General features: G+C 38.7%; 1 pseudogene; it reads left to right on the top strand.

Annotated features, from left to right (window-relative positions):
* The first annotated feature begins 1090 nt into the window (after nucleotides 1-1090).
* LOC118536821 (ribosome biogenesis protein NSA2 homolog) lies at nucleotides 1091-24394 on the top strand (annotated as a pseudogene).
* Nucleotides 24395-25265: the final 871 nt, after the last annotated feature.

Here is a 25265-nt window from a genome sequence, read left to right as displayed (position 1 = left end):
TTCAGTTTCTTTTGCTTGATTCTACTTCTTCCTGACCTCTAAAATTGGACTTCCTCAGGACTATCATCAGCTCTCTTCTGTTTTCTATCAATATTCTGTTTATAGTTAAGCTCATTGGTCCCAATGTTTTAAACATCTTCTATATGCTGATTCCTCCTAGGGAAATACAAAATGATTGTTGGGCTGTGCTGAGTCTTACTTGAGGTTTTCCACCACAAATTCAGAATGTCCCTGTTAGAACATTGAATGTTTTTCTTCAGCCATACTGAGAGGCTATGGAGCAGCCACAAAGGGTTTAAGAGCCAGGTTTAAGCAGAGTTAGAGTTTATCATGTAAAAATTACATGGATGGTGGTAGGCAAAATTTTAAAGATGTCCCTCCAAGATCCCATCCTCTAGTTATTCCATCAGACACTAATCTAGGTCCTACTATAAAGGGACTTTGAAGATGTAAGGTTATTAATCAGCTGACTTTAAGATAAGGAGGTTATCCTGCATTATCCAGGTGGACTCAACGTAATCACATGAACCATTAAAAGCAAAGAGGCAGAAGAAGAGATCAGAGAAATTCAAAGTATGAGAAGTATTCAACAGAACTTGGCTCTGAAATATAGTGGTCCACATGCAAGGACCAGACAGTGTCCTCTAGGGGCTAAGGGTGGCTCCCAGCCAACAGCCAGCAAAGAAATGGGACCTCAGTCCTACAACTGCATGGAACTGGGTTTGGCCAACAACATAAATGAGCTTAGAAGTGGATGATTCCTCAGAGGATCCAGGTAAGAGCCCACCAGACTCTGACCTATAGAATTGTGAGATAAATAAATGAGTGTTGTTTCAAACCACTACATTTGTAGTGATTTGTTGTGGCACCAATAAAAACTCATCCATAGGTAGCAAAGTTCAAGTTGTTGAAAAAATATGCAAAGGAGTGGTAATTAGTAATGGACTGTAGAATCCTACCTAGCAAGGGAAGGAAGGAAGAAGTAGGAAGATTGGAATTTTAAGAAAAGTAGATAAAATTCTTGAGGAACTGGAGAATTATTGGACCCAGTGCTAAAGGAAGTAAGCTGAAAAGTTATAGGATCCAAAATATGGCTGTAAGAGTGGATGGTAGAGATGGGATAAAAGACAAGATTGTTGGAAGAGGTAAGAATTTATTGTTAGAAGCCAGGATAGTGGGTGGATTATCTGTATGTGTGGTAAAACCCGATAACATAGTGACAGGTATAGTAGTAGAGGAAAACCTATTGAATGAGGCAAGTGCTAAAGTCTCATGTGAAGGGTAAGGAAAAAGCAGGGTATTGATGCATGATTGTGTTATGAAGGGATGTAGGCAGTATAGTCTTATGGCATTTGCTTCAGAGAACATTGGATTTGGGGATGGTGAGAGAAGAAATAATTTAGACACAGTAAGAAAGAACAAGAAAGACAATTATCCTACCACAAAGCCCTTTACCTCATAGGGTGGTAAAAAAACAAAACAACTATCACAGGAAAGAGCTTTAGGAAACCATTTTCCTTTAGAGAAAGAAGGTGAGGAGATTGCTTAGAAAATAGTGGGGGTTTTTTGTTTGTTTTGTTTTGTTTTGTTTTTTCTGATGATGACCATGAATTCCAAAGGGAAAAGTAGAAGAGTTTGGTGCTTTGCTGGGGTGGGGGTGGTAGTCATGGTAAGAGATGAGAGCTTGAGTTAAATTCAGGGTTATACAGAAACATAGGGGAATAGGAGTTCTTAGTAATGGATATCATATAGGTCTTGGACCTCTTGTGGAGATAAAATGTTTGGCAGTCTTTTTGGAGAAGGTAAGCCATTAATTTTTTTTTTTTTTAAGTAGGTTCCATGTCCAGTGTGGATGGAGCCCAATGGGGGGCTTGAACTCACAATCCTGAGATCAAGACCTGATCTGAGATCAAGAGTCAGACACTTAACCAACTGAGACAGCCAGGTCCCCCGGTAGGCCATTAATTCTAATTTTACCTCCCTTCTTCGGGATTGATTTTTTTTAGGAAATGGGGCTGAGCTGGTAGTAGTACAGGGGTAGAAATTAGTGATCTTATTAGGTGCATGAGAAGTTTTCTGGACTTCCTTAAATCCTGATGTTTACATTTAATAAAACTGAGGCAAAGAGAGATTGAATAAATCTCCTTAGTTTCATCAGCAAGCAAGTGGGAAAAGCTGGATACTCGAGCAATTGGACTCCAAAGCAGAGTTCTAACTCTTGTGCTAGAGGCATTCAGGAATGCTTGTTCACTAAACGAATGGATGCAGAGAAACATGTTATTTGGGAAAATGCCTTTCTGGGGGTTAGGGTGATGTCAGTTTGCTAAAGACCCAACACAAGTGAGAGGCAGACCTGCGGATATGGGACTTCCAAGACTACTTCATCATAATGCCAAGTTTTTCTATCTTGTGCTCTCTCTTAGGACATTGTCCTAGAAACCCAGTCACCATGCTATGAGGAAGCCCAATCTGCACAGACAGAAAAGGAGGCTGCAGGCCCTCAGACTCAGCTATCTATCATTGGATAAGTAGCACCAACTTGCCATCCATGGAAATGAGCCATCTTGGATATGGATCCCTAACCCTAAATTGTGCTCCCCAAATGATGCCATATGGGGCAAACACAAGCCTTTCCTTTTGAGTCTTGCTCAGATTGCACGAGCAAAATCAAGAATTGTTGTTATTTTAAGCCACAAAATTTAGGAGTTTGTAATACAGCAATAAATAACTGGAACATTCATATACCAAGCTACCTGATGTCCCTGAGCCTTTGTTTCCCTAGCTGTAAAGTGAGGATCAGATTATCAGGCCAGAGGATTGTCATACAGATTCACAAAATGGAAATATACATATTGTGGTACAAGGAGTTACTCAATCAAAGTTGCCTTTCTCCTCATCCCTCTGTAGCCTCCCAGATTAGACAAAGCAGCCAGAAGTGTTTCATATGTACATAAGTAGGCAAAAATATTAAAGGAATTAGAAAGCCTACTCTATCTGCTGATTCTCACTGCCAGAATAGCTCAACTTTTACTTCATTTGGGTCTCTGCTCAAATGCCATTTTCCTAAAGAGGTTCATCTGGGTTCCCCTCTATAATAAAGCAGCACATACAGACTCTCCATCTTGTCCCTTTCTACACATTAATATTCATTATTCTTCTTCATAGTGCAGATCACCTGAATATTATATATTTGTGTGTCTATTATACTCTCTCACTCCACTGACATGGAAACTCCATGAAAGCAGGAATTTTCGCTTATGCCCCACTCTTTCTGCAGCACCTGGAACAGTGCCTGACCTACGGCAGGAATTCCGTAAATATTTGTTGAGTGGTTCAGTGAATGAATTCTTTCTGGTATAGTCCCTCCTCTTGTTTTAATTTACTTCTTTCAGATGGCATGCAGAAGAACATGTTGAATGGAACATTGGCTTTAAGATTAGAAAGTCAGACAGACTCTAAGAAAGGAAAAGGCAGTCAAATATGCCAATTACTTCAGAAGGGTAATGGCATATTTTGAAATTTGGAGGCTGCTTCATTAAAATTCATTTTGCGCTACATAAAATAAGGAATAGGGAGCCTGACAGAAATGAAACTCAAATAGGCATTCATTTCCTTTATCTTTTTACAAGACAGATCAATTAGTAATTTTATGGTTGAAAAAACTCATTTTTAAATGTTATGTGGGACTTAGTGTAATATCAAATCTGGCCTAATGTCACCTTTATTAAGGAATTGAAAACACTTTTACATCTGTTCATTCCACTAAAAAAATACCGAGCAGTACATTTTTGCCATTTAAAGTTTATAACGGAGGAGAAAAATGGGCACAGAAATGATCTTGTTGCATAATTAACATCCCAAAAAGTAAAGGCGAATGATCAGCACTGGACTGGAACATTTTGAGCTGCACTTACATTTGTAAACCAAGCTATGGAAACCCTCCCAAACAGGTGTGTTAGAGAGTCCAGATGGCCTCAACGAGAGGCCAGGAAGCCAACACCTTCTGCTGTATTTCTGGCCGCTCTCACAGGCTCAGTGGGTTTGGCTGCATTGGTGCCTTGTGCTGGGGGGCGGCCAAGGGGACACACAGGTGGTGCCGGATGAGAAACAGGGTTTCCAACAAGAGACTGCTGTGCTGCTGGAGAATTGCCTCCCTTTCCACTACCGGGTTATAAAACTAAGATCCAAGTCATTTATGGCTGGTAGAGATCCTAGACACTTTTAGATAAGAGCGCATAGGTGTTATTTAACCTCAATATCCTAACTCAGGCAATTACATTATGCCACCTGAAATTTTCCCTGCGGGTTCAATCAAATCTGGTATTTGCCTTTGCTCTTCAGTCCTGTGTACAGTTGTTGTGCTATTAAGCAGCTGCTGAGCACCACTCTATACAACACAAACAGTGCGTATTCTTTATGAGCTGGATGTTGGGATGAGGATGTGTGCTGCTGGCAAGCCTTCATGTGGATCTAGTTCTAGCAGGATGTTTTGCTAATTATAAACAAGAAAACCTTTGGCCCTTTTGATTGCAAACAGAGCCTTGGGAAAGTGATGCTGATTGATTCATTTGGTCCCTTCCAGCGAGAGTAAGGCAGCAAGGGAGTTTTGCAAATCACAAACTTAATGATGGAATCTTTATCTGGTGGAAGGAACCCCATGGAGTGATTGTTGTGCAAACAGACCTACTGAGAGGCATAGGCAAAGTACTGTGATGGAGGCCACGCCTTTCTTCTCTCCCTTTAGCTTTTCCACCAACTTTCCTCCATTTAGCATTCGTGTTCTAGAAGAGGCTTACCCATGGATGTGGAACCAATTTAGAGGAATGCTGAAAAGGCTCCAATTCTCCAAATACCCACCTTCTCATTCTCATACAGGATTCTGTTGGGTTAAGATTTTGCATTTTCAGAAAGGATCATTAAAATCAGTGTGTTAATTTAGAAAACTAATCACAGCTACATGTGTTATTCCAGCAGTTTTTAAAGAGTTCCCTGGACAAATAGAGCAAAGGAGATTCTCACAGAGGACAAACTCCCAGGGTGTGTCCAGGGCTGTGTCTGATTTCAGGATTACTAGAGGTCCACCCTTCTATCACTAGTAGGGAGCTTCAACGGACAAGTGAGGGAAGGAGGCATTGTTGTAGGAATAATATTCAGTGCATTTTAACTTACATAAAGAGAAATAATTTACTAATACTAGTTCCTTGGCAAAGAAAGCGGATAGCCAAAATGTCTGTGTGTAAGTCCTTTTATACATCTCTTTTTGTAAATCTATAGTTGCAGAGAGAAATTTAACTTGCTCAACCAATACACTCTCCTGTATAGAAGTCTGAGTTAGTCCTCAAAGTTTTAAAATAAAATCTTTCAAGCATTTCCAACCCCCGCCCCCGTCCCAATAGACCACTTTTTATCAATATTAAAATCTGTTGGAGCACTTTGTGTCACTTAGAATTGGGATGGCTTCATACAACAAAAACCTCAAATGTGGCTTAAACAGAGTTTTCTCACATGACCAGAACTCTAGGGGTGGGCAGTCCATAATTGAGGCAGTTGTTTTAGGAAGTCATCCAAAGCTAGGCTCCTTCTACCTCCTGGTCTGCCATTCTTAGCCTATGTCTTTTAACTTCATGATTGTAAAATGACTACTATACTTCAGACACTGCATCTGTATTCCAGCAAGAGGAACAGAGAAGAATAAGCAGCAAAAGATTCATACAGGCTGAGTCTGTCCCTTTTGACAGGAAAACAACATTGTTCTCAAAATCTCCACTGGGAGACCGCCCCTCACTAGACACACCCGGGCCACATAATCCCCTAGTTTCGGGGAAGTGTAAGGTGGTAAGTTCTTTTAATTGGCCTAAACTGTTCATCACTGCTATCCTGAATGAAATCAGAGCTGATAAGGAAGTAAGGGTTATAAATTAAAAAATTCATTATTAATAAGAAATTCAAGTTATGAATAAAAAAGAGGAAAATAGATATTGTAGGTTGACAAGCAGTGGGTGCCACAGATGTCACTAATGAACTTCATAAACTCCATTGGGTATCTTCATTTTCCTTCTTACCATTGACCTTGAGGATGTGCAGATGCAAATTGTCTTGAGTATGAACCAACATCTATGGTCCCCAGAAAAATTCCCATCAGTGGTAACTTTACTATTTAAAGGATTTATAGTCTCAGACATACTCCTGTCCTTCTTCTGTATGAACCTTAGGCACACAGTGTTGAAACTTAACTTCTGTCCACTGTTGGAGAGGAAAATCTCTTCCTCTATCTCTTACATTCAGTCTTGGGGGTCTGTGAATTTACCAAAAGATAGATCAAGAGGAGAAAAGGCACAGAATTTTTAATAGTTACATGCATAGGAGTTCATAGAAAAGTGACAGTCAAGGGGCACCTGGGTGGCTCAGTCATTTAAGCATCTGACTCTTGATTTTGGCTCAGATCATGATCTCAGTGTTGTGAGATGGAGCCCTGCATTGGGCTTCCCACTCAGTGGGGAGTCTGCTGGAGAATCTCTCTCTCCCTCTGCCCCTCCCAGCAACTCACACACACATTCTCTCTTTAAATAAATAAATAAAATCTTAAAAAAAAAAAAAGAAAAGAAAGAAAAGTGACAGTCAAAAAAATGGTTAGACTCGGCAACTTATACACCATTTTAACAAAGGAAGGAAAGTTGGGACTTCAAAGGACAATAAATTATAGGCAAGGGACTAGAAATACACCAGGCAGCTGATGGGAGATAAGAGTTATTTTAGTAAGGTCTGTTTGTACAAACTCACCTTGGTGTTGACTCTCTATCCCAGGTGACAGTCACTCCTCTTCCTGGTAAAATGGGGTCACCTTCACAAAGGGAAATTTACGTTCTGCTTTTAGGCAGATAGCAGGGAGGGCAGAGAACTCTTTCTGCATCTGTTGGTTCTCAATTGCCTTCAACTCAAAGTAATCCTTATGTCAAAATGGCATATTTTGGGGTGGCATATCCTGATCCCCCATCAACACCTATCCGCAGGATCCCTCCTGTATTATCATTTGTCAAGCAAAGAAAAGTTGACAATTTTATAGCAAAATTTTATTTATGTCTATAAGAGTCTGAAGTTGAAAGTCTCTAAGTAGAGGAGTCTGTGTATAGGTGTTAAATTAATTATAATAAACCTCACAGTTGGTTGTGGTCCAACAATGTATTGACACTGAAAGCTCGGAACAGCTGTACTAGACAGTAAAGTTCGTCCACTGTTCTTTACCATGGGGTTAACATTTCATCCAGTTGACAGAATGAGACCCAGGACACACAATGTTTATGGTTGAGTACGAGAGGCACAGAGAAGAGAAAATGAAATGCTGACATTGAGGAAGCTGCTAGGATAAGCAGTCACCAGATGGGAGGACAAAGCCCACTGGAAAGTAGAAGGTAACTTCGAAATCCAACTTAACCTTCTCCCTGAAACCTGAAATTTGCTTCTGCTGGCTAGAGCCAGATGCCCTAATTGTTACCCTATTTGCTTTAAACTGAATCCTTTTAGGTAAGCATTTTTATATTTAACTGAGAAGCATTAGATTTATGAATTATGTTTCAGTGGGCTCTTCAGTTATAAAACATTGTCTTTTTTTTTTTTTTTCTTTTGCCTTGATTTCAAGAGTCAGTAGGTGAAATTATTGACCCAAGATTGGGTCATTGTTATGAAATGCAAACTATGGTTGTTAAATTGAATGGAGGGGAGGAATGCACTTGAAAAAAATTCAAATTCATTTTCACTTCCCTCTGGTCACTAATGGCCTAGAGAAAGAACTCTTCCAGAAAACATTATGATTAGCATTATGTAAACAGAGCCTTAATCTAGGCTCTCAATGGCCCCTTGGAAGTGTCCTCAGGCCTGACCCACGCCCAGGTCTAGGTGGGAAAATGTTTATTCTCTACTATTAGGTGTCTGTTTAAAAGCTAATTCTTCTTCCACTGCTACTGAGGAATAGAAGAGTTTCTGAACAGTCTGTTAAAAGGCAATTTAACTAAGACGAAACACAAGATAACTGTTTCCAGTAAAACTGCAGGAAAAAGTCAAGAAAGCAGAGTGAATTTTCTAATATGGAATCTGGCCAAAACAAAGGCTAACTCATTTCCATTAGGTCTTTAATGGCCACAATTTTAGGGCCACTGCCTCTTCCATTAAAATGTCTCTACTATGGTTTTGAACTGTCCCTCCTCAATGTTGCTGAATCCTAAGGTATTAAATTGGCCATTCTGCTTTCCATGTTTCATTATATGTGTGGGTTTTTTTTTTTTTTTTTAAGATTTATTTATTTATTTTAGAGTGTGAGAGAGAGCACAAGTGGGGAGAGGGGCAGAGGGAGAGAATCTCGAGCAGACTCCCCTCTGAGCACAGAGCCCAAAACAGGGCTAGATCCCAGGACCCAGGAGATGATGACTTGAGTCAAAACCAGGAGTCGGGACGCTTAAACGACTGAGCCATCCAGGCACCCTTCATTGTGTGTGTGTGTGCGCGTGTGTGTGTGTGTTTTAAGTTTTTATTTATTTATTTGAGAGAGGGAGAGAGCACATGAGAGGGGGGAAGGTCAGAGGGAGAAGCAGACTCCCCACTGAGCAGGGAGGCCGATGCGGGACTCAATCCGTGGACTCCAGGATCATGACTGGAGCCGAAGGCAGTCGCCCAACCATTAAGTTTATTTATTTTTTTTTAGTAATCTCTACACCCAACGTGGGGTTCAAACTCATGACCCTGAGATCAAGAGTCGCATATTCTTCTGATTGAGCCAGCCAGGTGCCCCCCATGTTTCATTGTTTTATTATTATTATTTATTAACCTCAAAGCTTCCCTTTAAATGTTCACCAGTCCAGCTGACAGACAACAGTCCTGTCTCCATTTTGCTGTTTCTGTTTGCCATAATTTCTCTCATTAGCCTAAAGTACATTTTAATTGAATGAAACCATCAATTTGTATTCAAGTTAGATAAAAACTCATAGCCTTCCCTTATTGTGGTTCACCTTATTAAATGGCCTGTACAAGATATGCTGACCTTGAGTTTGAAACTCTAAGTTCAGAGATTTGCAAATTTCTGGGGATCTTGAGGATAGGGTCACAGGACAGAGGGCATCAAGAACTTCTCAATTTTAATAATAATAATAGTAAGATCCTACCTCAGCTGGGCCACATTTAACCTGGAAATGGAATGAAATGGAAAACCAGATTGTTTTATAATTGACAGCTTTGTCTCTCAGCAGATGGCTGTAATCTCCTGCATGTGCCAAACACAGACTCAAGGATTTTTGAGTTTGTAGTGAAAACAGAAAGGACAAATATTTATCATAATTACAACATTTTGTGCATTGGATATAGTTTCACAGCCTTTTAATCCTCCTTGATTAGAAAATACAGAGTGATTTTTTTTTCTTGCCGTTTGAAGAAGTTTGTTTACCAACACTTTGAGAAACATTTCAAGTTTTAATAAATATAAAGCTAGGTCATACAGAAATAGAAAATATCTCTCTTTTTAGTTTACTTCCTAGTGAATCTATACATCCCATTCGGGGAGCTTGAATCAGCACTATAGCCCCCAGTCAGCAACTACAGCACTCAAATTCAAGAAGCATTGTCGTCAACTCTAGATTTATCTGAAGAAATGATCCAGTTTTTAATATTTTTTCTTTCCACTCATTACTGTTGGTTAGTTCTTGTCAAGAAGGTCAGTTGGGGATCTCTGGAGTGATTTACATAATTAGGTTCTCTGTGTAGTTTATGGAAATTACTTTTGGGGCAACTTGACCCGCACCTGATTAATCCCATCAGATTATGTCCACCTCCATTGTTAATAAATCATTAGTCAGCATCTGTATTATGATCATCCTGAAAAGTACTGAGCTATTTCCAGAGAACTGCCAATTGTAATTCAAATGTAAAGTCCTTGGACTGAAGTCAAGGTTTCCCTTCAGTTTTGGAGTAATGGGTGAAAATAATCAGAAACTGCACCAGCAAATGTAAGTTCAAGACACACCTCCTTCACTTTAAGTTTTGGTGCCTTGGGCAAGGCAATTAGCATTTCTTAGACTATTTCCTGACTTGGAAAATGCTAAGCATTTCAGATTGTTACTTTGAAGGGCACCTGGGAGGCTCAGTCAGTTGGGCATCAACTCTTGGTTTCAGCTCAGGTCATGATCTCAGCGTTGTGAGATTGAGCCCCAAGTAGACATCCGGGCTCAGTGTGGAGTCTGCTTGGAATTCTCTCTCTCCCTCTCCCTCCCTACCCCCTTTCTAAAATAAATAAATAAATAAAATCTTAAAAAAAAAAGATTGTTACTTTGACAAATATGTCCAAGTATTATACACATGGCTACCCAGATTCTTACTTGTAGCCTTTGATTATCACATTGGTGATATTTTGCATAGTACTATTGCCAGATCACACCATGGACTATTAGTGTTCCCTTCACTACTTAAAATAGAGTCATTAATGTCTTTAAATCTAATCAGATTAAAAAGCCAATTCTAGAAGCGCTAGAACCAACTCAGAAAATTCATCTTTAAGATTCTGTTCTTCCAGAATGACTCTCAGTACCAAAATTTGTATTAGTCAGGGTTCTCCAGAGAAACAGAACCAATAGAGAGAGAGAGAGGCAGATAGAAAAACAAAGAGAGACAGAGACAGAGAAAGACAGATAGAGACAGTGAGACAGGAGGTAGAGAGAGGAGGGAGAGGGAAAGAAAGGGAGAGAGATTTATTATAAAGTATTGGTTCACACTGTTATGGAGGCTAGCATGTCAAAAATCTGCAGGGTGGGCTGGCAGGCTGGAGACCCAGGAGAGCCAATGTTCCAGTTGAGTCCAAAGGCAGTCTGCTTTAGAACCAGGAAAAACTGATGTTGCAGATACAGTTTGAAGGCAGTCTGCTGGAGAATTCTCCCTTGCTCAGGGGAGACCAGTCTTTTTATTCTATTCAGGCCTTCAGCTGACTGGATGAGGCTCATCTGCTTTACTCAAAGTCTACTAATTTAAATGTTAACCCCATCCAAAACACCTTCATGGAAACACCCAGAACAAGTTTGACCAAATGGCACCCCATGGCCCAGGCAAGTTGACACATAAAATTAATCACCATACTCAGTAAAGTCACCCCACAATAGATTTTCCCTGCTTTCCACTTCTGCATTCATATTACCACTAGAGTGAACCTTAAGTGCAAAGCAGATCACATCATTTCCTGCTTAAAACTATTCAATTATTCTACCTTTCCCAAAGGACAAAGGCCATAGGCCTTAAAACCAACTGTAAGCCTCCTCCATTTCTCACCTGATTTTAATCTCTCTTTCCAAGTGTACTTCCTACACCTCAGAACTATTCCCATCCCACCACATGAGCTCCTTCTATTCTAGCCTACAGAATTATTTACATTTCTAACAACACACCAAATTTTCATGCCTCCATCTTTATCCATATTCTTCACTCTGTCTTCACCCCTCCCCAATATACCCCTCCCCAAATATATTTGCCTATAAAACATGTATTCAAAATCCAAGAACCATCTTAAACATTTCCTCCTCAGAGATCCCTTTATTGACTTCCAATCAAAGTTATTTCCTTCTTGATCTTACCACTGTAGCATCATTCTGAAATACCCTCATTTTCTCTTTGTGTCTGGCTATAAGCTCTGTTAAGTCCAGGAACTATCTTCTTTTGTTCCTTGGTGTCCCTTGTGGTGTCTGATTCCCTTTAGGAACTCAAAAATTGTTTGTAGAATGAATGAAAGAGGAGGGATTAGATGAATAAATTGGGGCCTACTTTGGTAATCAGTGGGGGAATCACTAAAGGTTTTTAATTTAAAACCTCTTCTTGAAAGAAGTAAGAAGGAGTTGTATTTTAAGATCAATCTGTCATTGATGGAAAGAAAGGCTGAGGGCAAGATGGAAGAAGAAAAAAGAAAGCAAGAAGGCTGTGTAGGTGATAGTAGTAATCCAAGGATAAGGTAGGAAGGAGTTAAACCAGACACATGGATTAGAAATAAGAGATGCTCCTATTTATGAGTATTTCCTCCTTCTTTAGAGCATATGGTAGAATTGCATTTTCTTTGACCCCTTTGAAATTAGGTATGGCTACACGATTTTCTTTGGCCACTGAGATGTGATTGGAAGTGATATGTGCCACGTCTAAACAGAAGCTCAAGGAGCCAGTACCTGATCTGCCACATTCTGATTTTAGATCAGTGATCATGACCATGTGTCAAGATATAACCTCTGTCAGTCTGGCTCTCTGAAAGACAATATTGAGCAGAATTCCTCTGCCAACCTGTATTGGACATGTACTGTGAGTCACTTTTGTTGTGTCAAATAAATGAGATTTTGGAACTGGTTGTTACTACAGCAAAACCTAGCTTATCCTGATTTATCAGGATTTGGAAACTGATAGGAGAGGGTGTGAGTAGCACAAAACACTAACATTTAGCATGAGGGAGTATAAAACTTTCCGCTTGAATGACTGAGTCTGCCACATGTTGTCATGAAATGCACTTCGCAACTGCAGCGCTCCTGTTCACATCTTAATCTATCTGAATTGTGGCCCTTAGAGTTATATCATGCATAACCTGCATGGATGTACACAGCAGTCCTGGGAATGTTTCATTCAGAAAAAAATATATATTATTTATTGTCCACTGACTCCTAAATGACATTCTGAGTGCTGCAAATACAAAGGCATAATAGAGTTTATCATTCTGGGTGATGTGGTCAGAGGCCAGCAGGATGTGGCAGATGCTCTGATAGATTGACTGTGCACAGAGGAAGAGGCGACCAGCTCTGTGAGTTGTAGTTGAGCTGCAGTTTGAAGGCTGATTTGGAATTGTTCATGCAGAGAAGGAAAGTGGGTCATTTAAGTGCAAGAAACAGGTAAACGTCCATGACACATTGGAGAAACTGCAACAGGTCTTTGTAACTATGGTTTAGGTATACATTTTGGAGATGAGTAAAAATGGTAGGGAAAAGATTAGAAAGTGAAGTTGGGGTCATTTTGAAAGATTTTGTATTTTGCTGATGATTTAGTCTTCATTTCTGGAATAAGAGACCCCCTATCTTTTTAATCAGTTGAGTGTTGTATTTAAGTCTTATGTTTTAAAAACACATTAGTAGGAGATTTCTATCATATCATTGATAGAAACAAGGATATTAGATCTAAAAGAGGAAGCTGATACACTCTGCTTGGTTTCTTTTAATTAGCTTTCTGATTTGAAAGATCATTATTATTCGCAAAAAAAAAAACAAAAACAAAACTTGAGAGTTAAATTTTGTTAATACTGATCACAAAGGATGGATCCAACTCCATCATTGGTGCTACTTTGAAATTTTACTGATTTGAATGTAGCTTGAAATACATGGGCCAATCATTTAGAATCTGGAAATATTTTGTCATGCAAAGATTGCCTCTCCTAAGGGGATTTGATGTGTAATCATGCAGGACCATGAACAATACCACCCAGAGCTAGAGAACTTTTCGAGAACTTATAAAGGGCAGAGGTCACCCAATTATAACCTGAATTTATAATTCCCCTAGAGAGCAAATCCAATTGGATCAGCTTTGTGTCTGATCTTCTTTGTTTTTTGGCTTTTAAAGTCTTCCCCATACTGACATTTACCATGATAGATTGCCACCTGTATCATGGGCAATGATTTCTGGTTAATGTTTGTCAGTTCAGGCATTACTATAAAATGCTAGAGTCTAGATCTGCTGTATCATCAGAATTTGAAATAAGACCTTTAGGCATTCTTCCTACCATGAAATTACTGCTTTCAGCCCTGTGTAGCCCCTTAGTTAACCTATTTATAGGGTTTTCAGATATAGCATTCAATGTTAACAGTTTTAACTGTCTTCTGCTTTTTCACTGAATAAACTAAAAATTGGGCAATAAGGAATATCCTAGTGATGTTGCAAATGACCCATCATGATAACACAACGGGTCCCTGGAACTCTTCATTTGACTATGAAAAAGCACTGAACTTTAAGGCTTTTATACATTGGTGAGGAATTCATGAAAAAGCAGCCTTCAGAATGAAGAGAAAATCAGGGAGTTATAAATGGCCTGGTGAGACATAGATGTCAAAGTAGCGGCCAGATGTTGGCACATCCAAAGTCAAAGGAGAACTTGATTTGAATTTTGATTCATTTGAGGAAAAGGCAAGATAATTATTGCCTACCCAAGGATTATTGTCGCAGGGACCCTGCAGAGCATTCCCCTAAATTGAGAAATATTTGTGCTAGGGAATCTAGTGCCTGGCACAGAGTAATCACTCCATTAATACTAGCTATTAATATCACTGTTCCACTGAACTGAGAAATAAATTGAAAATTTCAAGTTGAACTTAAAATCAAGTATTCCTTTGGCTTTTATACTAATTAACACATAGCCTATGATTCAAGCTATATACATTTTTAATCCTTCTGCCAAATTCACAATGTGATGAGGTCCCTGCCCCTTGATAATGCTACAGATGGCAAGACAGCACTGCTGATGTCTGATAATACGTGCTCCCTACCATGTTCAATAGAGATATTTTGAAAAATGTGATTTAACTAAAGGAATCTGTGGAACTGAAAGAACCAACCTTTTCATAATGACATTGACCATTTTGCAGCCTTTAGGAATAACTATAGTTACAGCTTTAGGAAAATGCAACATATTCCAGACATTTCACTAGGTCTCATGTTTACAACCATTATCACATTTGATTTTCTCAGCAGTCTTATGAGGTAGATATTCTTACTTCTCTTCACATATGAGGAAACTGAGATTCAGGCCCTGGCCCTCATCACACAGTCAGTAATTGGTGGGCTGTGATTTGAATCCAGACTGATGGAATCCAAAGTCTGTGTTTTTAATCACTACCATTCATGGCTCTTCCACTAGTGCAAGTTCAGTGTGAGCTTTATTCCTCTCTTTGCATTATTTTATGCATCAAGAGGCTTCACAAATGTGATTCCTTAGACTGTCTAAATGATTGAGTGAACCTCAATGCAAGGATTGTTAGGTTTCTCTGAAACACCCTTTCTTTGATAAATCTCTCAAAGGGAATAGTCCAGGGATAATAAATCGAGGCATCTTGGGGACTCATGGGAATTTACCTCTGTGATTGATGGAATGAGCAGGCTGTCACCTGCATACGTAGTAAATAAAGCCATGGAAATGCATGAGATTGCCACCTGAAAATTGACATTGGTTTGTTCATTTTCTTACAGGAAGAATACAATTGAAATGAAGGGAGCTGAGGGGAACCATAAGAGTGATTGATGGAAAGATACAGAGTTTAGATTAGGAAGCTGGAAAAGAAAATAGAAGGCTTTATTATTATTATATTACTATGTCTTCAAAGTATGCCAGCACCCTTTCCTCAGTGCAATCACAAAGTATACAGCATGCTACTAGGCACCATGGAAGAGAGAGACAGAGAGACTGAGGAAGAGGGAAGGTGGGAGATGTGCTCTCTGCCCTTAAGGAACCAATGTTTTAATTAATATATTAAAAATTAATTTATACTGGGTTGAAGGGCACGCACATGAACAGTATGAGCACATGTTCATCACCCAAGGCCACCTTTACTGATCATTTCATATAATTTGTCTCTAAGCAAATGGACTTTCTAAAAAAGAAAATTCAAGCTCTCTTGACCAGCAAAGGTTAAGCAGGATGTGAAATGCAATGTGTCAAAGGCATGCAGACAAAGCATTTTTTAAATAGACGAAAGAAAACCAAGGCAAAAGCCTGTCTTTTATGATATGGCAAAGGAAGGCAGATAATTAATGACCCAAGTGCCAGAGAACCTTGGTGCCTTCATTTACCTCAAATTTTAGTAAGGGAATTATTTTAAAGAACTGATTACAAAAAAGACTCACCCAGGGTTATTTAAATATGGATTTTTCAGCCTTATATTTTATACTTCAAAAATGTATTTACTTTTAATTTGTATGTGATATAAAGTGCAGACATTTTTGTGGGTCTGAGATAATCATCAAGGTACCTTCCAAGGGTACTTGGCCAACTCTTTAGAAATCGTTAGGTATCAACTTCCAAACCACAGTCACATGGAAGTGATAATGGAATAGAGTAAGCATTATATTAAGAGGAAATAACAGGAGGTGAAAGAATCAAAAAGAGAAGAAAAATATTCTCCTTTAAATGCAAGGATACAGGAGGATAACAACTTCTAACAGACCGTGAATTTGGGCTTCCATGGAAAATTGTGAATATTTCCCTTTGAGACATTTCAAACTAGGGTGAATCATGTTTCTAGTAAAGTCTTTCTAATTAATTCTTCTGTATCTGTCTGTAGGATGTGGGATTAGCTGTGCCTCTGACTCCCATGCCCTTTCCAGGATTTAATTCCAGCTGGAAAACTTTAGTGTGAAACCACACTTCCATCCTTTAAGGTCATAGCTGTTAAGAACTTGCTCATGAGTGTAGGCTATTGTTTCCTCTGAAGAAACAGTTCCCAGAGAGTGACGTGGCTCAAGGACAACAGTGCACATGGTAGGCATTAAACAAATGCATGTTGAGTGTTTTTGAATTGATAGACCCTGACCACCATTGGAGAACATCTCTCTCCTGTTGACCTCCCTAGTATAAAATCTATCTCCCTTTCATTGTCCTCATGATAAAGGATAGATTCAGAATCCAGGTTTAGGATTCTGTCAGTGGTCAAGCCCTTTGCCATTTAGACTAGTCACCACTCACTGCTCACTTGGGTTTTGGAGGCAAATAATGACTGCCACTCAGGTTTAATGATAGTTTCACTTTGAAGTGTTCAGAAGAAAAAGACACCTCAGCACAAAATAATGTTCTCTCTGGATTACTATGATCATCTGAGACTAGAAGATGAAAAGGAAGACTCTTTGGTACTATAAGCTATTTAGTACCCATCAATACACAGCTCATCCTTTTTGGACAAAGGATATCACAGAGATAAGGCCGAATTAGAAGGTGAGGAAGTTGTTGTGGGCAAACAGAGGTGGTATTTTATTGCATAGACCTCTGCCCAGAGGGAGCTTCAAAAATTCCTCATACCCTGGGCCAGATGAAGGCTTTAAATCTCACCAAGAGCATTGTACATCTGGACTGGTATCTTCCAGACTATGCATTAATCCTGGAAGACTGGATACGCATATTGTTTTCCCATAGCTGAGATTTTAAAATACCCCATAGTGTCTCTCTTTTTACTTTTTGGATTAGTGTCATTTAAATGTCTTGGTTTAAAGGTGTCAGTGAAAAAGCTAACAGAACTTCATTTGAAAAAGAAGGGTGCTAAGAGACATGATAAATTAAAATCAACCTCAATCCAGTTAATACTGAGGCTTTTTTCAATAAGAGAATGATTTAAACTGAAATGAGCAGAACTCTTGATTAACCAGAGATTCAGTCATAATTTCTTGAAAGCTTAAAATGAGGACAAAAATCATATTTTTAGGCAATTTAGAATTTAAATACACGTATAAAAGCACACATATAAAATTTATTCCTTGGTAACTTAAAAGCCACAGCATACCAGTGAGAATAACTGATTTATTAAAATTCAAGGGAAAAAATCAGAAGTTAAAGTTCACCCAATCAACATAACTGGTGGTCATTTTTACAACAGTTTAGACCCCTGAAGGGAAAAAATGTCTTTAAAGTTTGATTATCTGTTTTTGTTTGATTGTTTTGATTTTTGCTTTTCATTTTTCTTACATTTGCTTTTTGCTTCATGGTTCCTTCAAACCAAATATTTTTATATTCTGTTACAGTAAGATTTAAAAAAACATCCAATGACTTAAACAATCATAAGACAGCTCTGAAGTGGCAGAGAATGAGTCTAAGACTGTCTGACACCAATAATTTTGCTATTTCCACTACGCATGGAGACTATGATTTCTTCATTTGTAAAATAAGGGTAATGTCTACTTCACAAGGTTTAAGAAGATAACATACATTTAATATGTAGAGCATGTCTGACATCTGGTAGGTATCCACAAAAAAAGTGTGATGATAGTAGTACTAATGGTGGTTATTGCTATTACAAGAAAATGGGCCGGAAGGACTGGTCCCCTGAATGGTCTGAGAATAATATCCTAAGTTCTTTAAAATAAAAATAACTGTGACTGTGGAGTACAAACTAATTATCTCCAAAATCTGCATGCACTTATTTCTTGCAAGAACAGATATTTTCTCCAATAGATTTGGTCACGCACCATAGATCACAGTTAAGTGTTGACTGGGTGGAGGATATTTTGCAGTGGTCCATAAAGAGGAAAAAAAAAATTATGGCCACTTCAAAAATTCTATCACAATGACTAGAAGGCACTAGATTAATTGCTTAATAACTACCTCTTGAAAATTCTTTTCATGGGCTAGAATATGAAGCTCAACCCAGAATCAGAGGAACCTAGTTTAAACCAAAATAAACACAAAAACACATTTTATACAAGCATGCTTGTATTTTAGCTTATAATAAATGAAGATGTTCTAGCTATGTTTACTATGTTCAGAGGTCTCTTACATACACAGTTGTGTCACAATGGCAGGAAAAAGGTTGGAAACTGCCAAAAAAGAAGTCTGCTTAAGGTAAGAAGCTTATGATAGCCCACTAAAAGGGCAGAAAAAGCAGGTTTAACATCCTGTATGGGTGGGCTCTGTCCCACCCTCTCAGCTCTACAATCATCTGAAGGAAAAATCCTGAAGTGGACTAGAGAGAAAATTATCAATAACCTCAGGGTCAAAGGTTTTTCCTATTTGCGTGCAATTTCTCTCAGAGGATATACTTCTCTGGTCTTTGTTTCATTTTATAAAATACACATGTATACATACATACACACCCAGACTGATAAACAAAGTAGCTGTAGCAGTAAAAATGTCTGGCTTTCAAGATAGAATGGGTAGAGTGTATCAATGTCCCATTTTATTTTTATTTATTTATTTTTTAAAGATTTTGTTTATTTATTTGACAGAGAGAGACACAGCAAGAGAGAGAACACAAGCAGGGGGAGTGGGAGAGGGAGAAGCAGGCTTCCCGCGGAGCGGGGAGCCCGATGCGGGGCTCGATCCCAGGACCCTGGGATCATGACCTGAGCCGAAGGCAGACGCTTAACGACTGAGCCACCCAGGCACCACCTCAATGTCCCATTTTAAATCGGAGGGGGAGACGAACTATGAGAGACTATGGACTCTGAGAAACAAACTGAGGGTTCTAGAGGGGAGGGGGAGGGGGGATGGGTCAGCCTGGTGATGGGTATTAAAGAGGGCACGTTCTGAATGGAGCACTGGGTGTTATACACAAACAATGAATCATGGAACACTACATCAAAAACTAATGATGTAATGTATGGTGATTAACATAACATAATAAAAAAATCACTTTTAGCAATTCTAATTTATGAGTGTGACTTAAAAGTAATACTAGACTATTTAATACACTTGGAAATTATTACTTGATTCTAACACCTCTGTAACATATTCATCTTCAAATCCGCAGCAGCATCCCATTACCTACACCCCACCTAGGAAAATAAGGGACCAATATGAGTAGAAAATTTTCCACCTGAGGAAACTGAAAAAGGAATGCTTCTTAGCTGCTTTAGATCAAATCCCAGCAACGGAATAGAATCTAGTTTCTCACGTCTTTTCCCCGCCTTATTCACACAGCAGTATTGGGTAATTAAAGGAAAAACAGATACGGAAAATTCCTCTGAGAACATTAATTCTCTGTGAAATTTCATTATTTTATCCATAAATGGTATGGTGTAGGTTATAAAGTAGTCAGATAGCAATTGTGTTAGAACAGGCCACAGTGTAAATTTTTTTAAAATACTAAATTTCATCATCAAAACAGAATTGGAGATACCATAAATGAATGTGGGCTTTAATCTTTGATTGAATATAAGACTCACACTCAACTGTGTGACTATTTTGCACATCATCAGAAAGAGAGAAAATTTCCCATTAGCTGTTGCATCAAGTTTTTAGATCAGGAAAAGAGTCTTGCTCAGTAAAACTAAAAACAAAACCAGGTCTTAGCCAATTTGATTTCTCTTTGCAGAGTTGACCTAATAGGGTGGCTTGGGTAAAACCTTTGCTGGTTGGTTTTGCTTTTTTGGTGTTTTTTTGGGTTTTGTGTGTTTGTTATTTTATGAGCTAAAGGAGAAGGAATCATTAATAGATGAGCCTAAGGCATTCTGAAATATACTTGCTAAATAATAAACTTATCAATTTCTTCCAAATGAATAAATTATTAATTCTCATCCAACTCGACCAAACCTAACAGTCAGAGAATGCAGGTGCTAAGGAAGAGAAATGAATCTCAGCAGAGTGTATAGTAAGCAATGGGAGGGTCAAGGCTGACATTAGATAGGAATCTTAGAGACAATGCCTTAAAACACAGGAAGGGCAATGTTCAATTAAACATTAGGAGAATCTATTGCAATTTTAAACACTTTCAGCTACACAGCAGAGAAAATGCCGAAGGGCAGGAAAAGGTACCCACCTGAAACTTTTGAGATCCATCAATATTGATTCACATCTCTAGTAAAAGTATTAATTCTACACTAGACCTAACATTGGTGACGGAGAGATGTGAATGTGTCCAGCCCTTTTCAAATGTGATGTTTTAAGCATATATCCTCACATATTTATTTATTTCAATAACTCAGGGCAAGTTTTCCATTTTTCTAAGGGTGAAGGTGGTTTTTCCATGATTCCCTCAAATTCTCTATGTGTCAGGAACTTGAATAGAGCGCAGGAGAGAAGTCCTGTCACTGATCCATACTGATGAAGCCTCATCTGGAAGATACTATGAAGGAAGGCTAGGGACTGGAATCATCTGAAGGCTGTTCCCTTTCATGCCTGGTGATTGATAATGGCTCTCAGCTGGGACTTGATCTAGGCCTGTCAACCGGATCATCTACAGGTGGCCTCTTCATGGAGCCTGGAATTCCTCAGACTTTGGTGGCTGGGATCCAAAAGTGAGTGTCCTAGAGAAAGAGCCAGATGGAAGCTATGTCACCATTTGTGTCCTAGCCTCAAAAGTCACACCGTGTCTTCCTTTGCATTCTATTTATTGGGCAGTCACAAAGTCACCTACATTCAAGGGGTGAAAATTAGACTCCACCTTCTGATGGGAGAAATGTCAAGGTTCTACAATTGTAGAACTGGAAACACAAAAACATGGACAGTTTTTGAAACACGGTCTGCCACAGTGATTATTTCTTTTTCTTTTTCCTTCTCTTTTCTTTCTTTTGTGTGTATGTATGGGTGTGTGTGTGTGTGTGTGTGTGTGTGTCCTGTCTGTGCTTTCTTATAGTTTCTAGAAAAAAATAAGTCATGCATGGAGAGCACATTTCCAGTAAATTCTAGTGTTATTTTGGTCATCTGCTATGAATCAGCTCATTTCAGATTAGTAACTTTTGTACCTGGGGTTATTCTGGTAGGTCTACCAGATATTTGTTCTGACACAGACATTTTGGAGTTTATACTTGAGGATAAAAACAAACAAACAAACTTGAAAGTGTTAGTTGTTGGAAAGAAGTCCAGAATAGGTAAGAAGATGTTTAAAAGTGCAATGAAGACAGATGTTGGATTTGAGTCTATTGAGAAAAAGGATTTAGGATGTGAAGGAAAGATCTCTTTGCTGAAAAGGATTAAGTGTTTCTTGGTGTGTGTAAAGCTTCTGATAATTTTTAGAAATTAGTTGTTTGAATTCAGGACATGTTATTTTTCTGCATATTGTTAAGTCAACATTTTAATTAAAAATGTTTTCATTTATTTATCAATAGATATCGTAGGCTCCTTTTACCATTCTGGGAATGCAAGAGTGATGCTTTCTTTTTGCATCATGCTTCTCTATGTTTTTGAATACCCTCTTCTGTCCTAGTGCTATTGCTCTAAGTGAAAATACTTATGGATGATGAGCCTGTCGCTCAACTCCCTGGACTGAAAAAGCCAGAATGATAAGAACCTTGAGCTAATGCAAATGGGGGTTAACAAAAACATGGAGAAGAAAGAATGATCTCTTTCTTTGAAAACCACATTCCATGAATATTACTTATTGACTTTATAAATCTACATTGAAAATTCTATTCTATAGAAATAATTTCAAAAGTACATGGCATACTTATTGCAATATTGTTTGTAACAGTAAAAACTGAAAAAGAACTAAAATGGTCATCTACAGGGGAATGTCTACGTAGCATATTCATATCTAGAACAGTATTGCAACCTTAAAATAACATATATCTACTTTCGTGGAAATGTGTTTAATTGGTACGTTAAAAAATTTCCAAAATATAAATAGCAGAATCTCATTTTTATAAAAAAAGATATAGAATTTCATTCTAGAGGGCAGACTTAGCACCACTTTAGCTACTCTATATCATAAAAAAAATCTCTAGAAATGATCATATATTTTCTTTTTTTTTTTTTAAAGATTTTATTTATTTATCTGAGAGAGAGAATGGGAGACAGAACATGAGAGGGGGAGGATCAGAGGGAGAAGCAGACTCCCCGCTGAGTGGGGAGCCCGATGTAGGACTCGATCCCAGGACTCCAGGATCATGACCTGAGCCGAAGGCAGTTGCTTAACCAACTGAGCCACCCAGGCGCCCCCATATATTTTCTTTTTAAAATTCATATCTGGTATGTAAATCAAGAAGGAGAATTCTCAATGGATCATAACATATAAAAAATTCTTGAAAGGTGGGAAATGAGAAGAATGAAAGTTCCCAAGACATAGAACACATTTTTCTTCTAGAAAAGTTGGGAGCTGTACCAAGGGAGCTTCATACCCAAGTGTAGTGGATCCTGAGTTCAAGAGTGGTCCTAAGAGTAACCAACTGGTAATCAGAAGAGGGAATCAAGCAGGACAGATTCTGAATAACCCACCCTCTCAGGCCAGAGAGCAACCACAGGGTTTTCAGACTCAGGTGGGCTGGGGATGGGAGGGTGTCAGGCTGTGACAACTTGAGGTCAAGGAAATAGGGTAACACTAAAGGCTACATATTGCGCCAGTAGAATATCCCAAGCCTCTCTACTCTGAGTGAAACCTGCTCAGTCACAGGCCACAGCAGTTCATCTCACCTCTCCTCATAAGTGGACAATCATTCAGTCAACCCAGCAAGGTGTTTCAGCTGTAGAGATGAGAGGACACCAATAGTCACCAATCACATCGTGCTTTTTTTCTGGAACTGGTCCTTTTAGAAGTGTCCCTTTCTTGTTGTGAGTGGTATGGAGTCAGCTCATACGTCTCTGAGACCCAAAAATCGAGAGATTCTTTGTGCCTGGCTGCTGTACCCAGTGGCTTGGTGGTCATCACCATGCCATAAAAAAATGTATTGAGAGCTACACCTACACCATAAGCACTATGGATACTCATTTGCATTACCAAGAGAAAAAGAGAAAGAAGGAAGGTCAAGAGGCTCACAAATGTTCAAAGGCAAAAAGATGATTGGTCTGAATGGTAAGCTTTACCACAAACAGTGCCATGTTGAGAAAATACAAATGAAAAAGACTATTAAGATGCATGAAAAGAGAAACACCAAACAAAAGAATGATGAAAAGACTCCACAAGGAGCAGTACCTGCATATCTACTGGACAAAGAGGGACAGTCATGAGCTAAGGTACTTTCCAAAATGATTAAACAGGGGTGCCTTGGTGGCTCAGTTGGTTAAGTGTCTGCCTTCGGCTCAGGTTATGATCCCAGTCCCACATCAGGCTCCTTGCTCAGGAGGGAGTCTGCTTTTCCCTCTGCACCCCTCCCCCCAACTCATGTGTGCACGCTCTCTCTCTCACTGTCTCTCAAAATAAATAAATAAAATCTTTAAAAAATGATTAAACAAAAACAAAAAATGAAAGCAGGAAATTTCTGCCCAAAGTTCCTGCCTGGGAAGAAATAGAAGTATTAAGTTATTCGAACGGGAAAGAGAAAGAAGAAAATATGGAAGAGGATGGTTCTTAAAGTCTGCTGTGTTGGAGATGGCTTTACTCAAAAACCACCTAAATATTAAAGATTCATTAAGCCAATGGGCTTATGTTTCAAGATCAGGTGCATTCAGGGTGGTATGGCTGTAGACGTCTGTGGCTGGGCTTATGTTACAAAAAGGCCGTGTAACTCATCCTGAACTGAATGGCACCTTTTGCCTACCAATACTTGGTATAAAGAAGAGTCTCCTATCCCCACTATACCCAACTTTGAATGTCATTACCAAAGGAACTGTCATTGAGGTGAACATCAACAAGTTGGGCCTTGTGACATAATGACACAGGAGGCAAAGTATTTGGGGAAGATATGCCCACAGGTTACCAGCAATTCTGAAAATGATAGATGCATAAATGTGGTCCTATGTTTTGACATCAATTTCATACAAGTAACTCCTTATAATTATTGAAGACTACACACCAGTCAAGAAAACCAGCATTACTGTGATGTTTCTGAATACTACCCAACAGCCTTCATCAAGAATACTATTTATTCTATTGTTAAAAAAAACATTAAAATGGCCTAGTTTTAGAAAAAAAAAGTCATCAATCATTCGAGAAAAGCCAATACTTTGTTGTTCCTCAATAAAAGATTAGCTTAACCATGAGGACAGAGACTTAGAAGAATAAGCATAACAGGAAGTTTAGAGTAAATATAATTTATATCCTAAAAAATGTAAGAAGATATTTAACCCATAATAAAATTAACCTAATACATAATGGAAATTAAAACTGTCATCATTGTTGGCAAGAATATGGAAAAAATGGAACCCCTGAACACTGTTGATAAGAATATAAAATGGTGCAGCTGTTATAGAAAATAGTATGGAAGTTCTTCAAAAAAAATTAAAAATAGGGGTGCCTGGGTGGCTCAATCGGTAAAGCATCTGCCTTTGGCTCTGATCATGATCCCAGAGTTCTGGGATTGAGTCCTGCATCAGGCTCCCTGCTCAGTGGGGAGACTACTTCTTCCTCTGCCCCTCCCCCCATTTGTCTCTCTCTCTCTCTCAAATAAATAAATAAAATCTTTTTAAAAAATAAAATTACCAGATGATCCAGCAATCCTAAGTCTGGGTATTTATCCAAAAGAATTGAAATCAGGATCTCAAACAGATATTAGCACTCCCATGTTCATTGCAGCACTATTCACAAATAGCCAAGATATGGAGACAACTTAAATGCCCATCGATGATGGATGAATGGGTAAGGAAAAGGTGGTATACAGATAAAATGGAAAATTATTTACCTTAAAAAATCATATGTGATAACATGGAGGAACCT

Source organism: Halichoerus grypus, chromosome 8 (genome assembly GCF_964656455.1).
Source record: "Halichoerus grypus chromosome 8, mHalGry1.hap1.1, whole genome shotgun sequence".
In the NCBI taxonomy this organism is placed as follows: domain Eukaryota; kingdom Metazoa; phylum Chordata; class Mammalia; order Carnivora; family Phocidae; genus Halichoerus; species Halichoerus grypus.
Note: the sequence above shows the minus strand (reverse complement) of the source record. Positions and strands in the feature narration are given on the sequence as shown.